Source organism: Chinchilla lanigera, unplaced genomic scaffold (genome assembly GCF_000276665.1).
Source record: "Chinchilla lanigera isolate Chin_1 unplaced genomic scaffold, ChiLan1.0 scaffold00041, whole genome shotgun sequence".
Taxonomy (NCBI): Eukaryota; Metazoa; Chordata; class Mammalia; order Rodentia; family Chinchillidae; genus Chinchilla; species Chinchilla lanigera.
This window is the reverse complement of record NW_004955442.1, coordinates 17,608,552-17,610,790: the sequence shown is the minus strand read 5'-3', so window position 1 is coordinate 17,610,790 and position 2,239 is coordinate 17,608,552. Positions and strand designations below refer to the sequence as shown.

Genomic DNA, 2,239 nt, shown 5'->3' with positions numbered 1-2,239 from the left:
GGCTCCCCGCCCAGCGCGCCCCGAGCGCCGCTCACAGCCGCCCGCCCGGCGCCATCTTGGAAGCTTGTGACGTCGGCGCCGCCCGCTCACCCCTGACCCACATCTGAATGGGCGAGCGGTGGGGCGGGGCCAGGGGGCTGGGGCGGGGCCTGCAGGGGGTCGGTCCCGGGGACGGGTTTGGGGCCGTCAAGCGGTCCGCGAGCTGTACGGAGCTGGGTGGGGTGGGGTAGGGGGGCTGGCTCGCTGCGCCGTGGGGGAGGGGCGTGCGGGAGGAACCGGGGACCCCGACCCAGGAGCCAGAACCAGACTGCGACTTAGCCCGGGACTCATTCGGACCGCATAGCTCCCTGGATGGAGAACCAGGCCCCCGCACGGACGCCCATGCCAAGCCCCCAAACTCAAGGCTGATCCCTTGGAGTCTGACCCTGACCCCTTAGAGCCCCGGGTCAGGGGCCCCTAGCGACCTGTGCCCCTCCTCCCGACCCCTTCGCGCCCCTCCTCCGCGACCCCGCAGTGGCCCCAGTCGCCAAGGCTCAGTCCCCGAGGACTGCAGGCTCTGTGGTGTGGGCTGCAGGGAAAGCCCGTGCTGTTCGGCTCGGAGAAGGGACCTCCTGTAACCGCACGCCCGGGCGCCCCCTTGGGCCCTGCGTACCCCCCGGCCCGCCCCTACCTGCTCAGAGGGCGCAGAGGTCCCGAGCAAGCTTAACCCAGCCGGCCCCTTCCGGTGGCCGCTGCCCCCGTCAGGCCCCAGGTCAAGAGGCGCGCCCAGCCTAGCTCTCTGGGACCCACTCGCAGCTCTCATTCAGATGGCCTCAAGGGGCTGGGAAGGCGTGGCCCATGGCCACTTCTCTGAGGAGTAGTTTACTGGACCTCTCTCTCCCTTAAACACCGGGCAAGTTGAACACACCACTGTTAAGGTGAGAGAAGTCCAGAGGAGCCCAGAAGTGCTTTATAGGCAAGTTGTCCCCTCTCATCAGGCAAGATTGAAACCCAACTTGGTTACTCATCACAGAGGCTCATTCTGCGACCATTCTTTCCTAATCAATGTATAGGCTTACTGTAATCCCAGCAGAACATTTCTTAGACTTTAACAGGGTTCCAAGTTCACTTAGAGTAAATAACCAAAAACAGCTATCATTTTATCCTCTTGGGAACAAAATACAGAAATGAAGCGAGACCCTGTCTCAAAAAGACCAAAAAAGAAAAAAAAAAAAAAAGAAATGAGGGTAGACTTGCTCTGACAGATGTCAAATTATAAAGCTACTCCAGTCAATTCAGTGTGGTACTGACAAATAAAATAGAATAGGAAACCTAGAAACATCTTGGAAATTGTAAGAGCACAATAGATAAAACAGGAGATATCAAACATCTGTGGAAAAGGAGACATCAAACACTGGTGAAGAAGAAAGGGAGTATTCCACAAATAGAGTTCAGCAGAGGATTCACTATTTGAAGGAACTACTGAAAAAAAGTCAACTGCTCTAACCAAAGAAATACCAATTCCAAGAGGCAACTTTCTTTTTTCTGTCCTTTTGAGACACTATGCAGTTCAGGCTGGTCTTGAACTCATTTTATAGCCCAGGCTCATCTCGAACTCACAGCAATCATCCTGCCTCAGCCTCCCAAGTGTTGGGATTACAGGCGTGTGCCACCGTACCTGGTTTCAACTTTCTTAGCAAAATAAAAATTACTGTAGTTTCAGAGCCAAGGATGTAGTACAGTGATAGGATGCTTGGTTAACAACAATCCAAGGTCCTGAGTTCCATCCTTAGGGGGGAAAAAAAAAACTTGATTTGTGTGTTTTGTAGTTCAGGCTGGGCTGGCATTGAACTCACTGTGTAGCCCAGGCTGCCCTCAAATTTTCAATGCTGTTCCTGCTTCAGCTGCCCAAGTGCTGGGATTACAGGCATGCTATAAGAGCATTTTATGGTCTAACAATGTGAAAAAGAAACTTGGTGTGGTGGCAAACACCTGTAATCCCAGATGTTTCAGAGACTGAATCAGGAAGATCTCCAGCTCAAGGCCAGCCTGGCAAAGTTAACAAGACTGTCTCAGAAGTCTAAAAGACTAGGTATTTGTGAATGATATTAAGCCAAAAGAAAGAAAAAGGAAAATACACCGTTGTGTGTACTAGATGCATGTAAAATATTGATTCATGGGGCTGGGGATTTAGCTCAGCGGCACAGCGCCTGCCTGGCAAGTGCAAGGTTGTGAGTTCGATTCCCACTACCAGAAAACA

The 2,239-nt window shown here is 53.1% G+C and overlaps 1 protein-coding gene across 1 annotated transcript in view; it reads right to left on the bottom strand.

The window, feature by feature from the left end:
* The window catches only part of Hic2 (hypermethylated in cancer 2), a 33,340-nt gene extending 32,591 nt beyond the window's left edge, over positions 1 to 749 (bottom strand). The window contains exon 1 of the mRNA XM_005391713.2: positions 671 to 749. The gene's annotated coding sequence lies outside the window, so the exon portion shown is untranslated. The remainder of the gene's footprint in view (positions 1 to 670) is intronic.
* Between the last annotated feature and the right edge of the window lie 1,490 nt (positions 750 to 2,239).